The following is a 586-nucleotide window of genomic DNA, read 5'->3' on the forward strand; positions in this document are numbered from 1 at the left end:
GACTGTTTGCCGCGGGGGGGAGCCGGTCCTTCCCCGGCGAAACCGGCGGCTGGAGCTGCCCCGCCAACGTGCTTGGTGGCGTGCGCGTTTGGCCTGGCGCTCGGGCCATTGTACCGCCGCCTGAGCCCTGACAAAGGATTCCTGGAAGCCTCCCCGTCCCCTTCTCTTCTCCTCCTTTGACAAGTTTTAGCAGTTATCTGGTTATTGGCTGCCGGAGCGATGCGAGGAATCGTGATGTTCAGACTGAATCTGAGTGCTTAACCCAGAAGAGGGAGTCTCTCTCCCTTTCCCTCTCTCACGCACGCTTACAGGGTCGCTCCACGTAAAATCTCCACCCTGGGCTTGAAGGAAAAGCATTGCAAAACATTCATAACCGACTCGGTTCTGGTGCTTCTCACCTGAAGGAAATAACATGGTCTGCAGGGTTTGCGTCGCTAGTGGTGGAAGTGTAGGTTAGGGTTTCAGCTTTATACACTGAGGCCTTACAGGTTTACAAAAGCTTAGCGCTTCAGCACAGAAGGAAGCATCTACTTAAGTTTTTAAGAAGGGGGCTATGAACTTAAAAAAAGCAAATGAAACGTGGGAC

Source organism: Haliaeetus leucocephalus, unplaced genomic scaffold (genome assembly GCF_000737465.1).
Source record: "Haliaeetus leucocephalus isolate CR32 unplaced genomic scaffold, Haliaeetus_leucocephalus-4.0 Scaffold240, whole genome shotgun sequence".
Lineage (NCBI taxonomy): Eukaryota > Metazoa > Chordata > Aves > Accipitriformes > Accipitridae > Haliaeetus > Haliaeetus leucocephalus.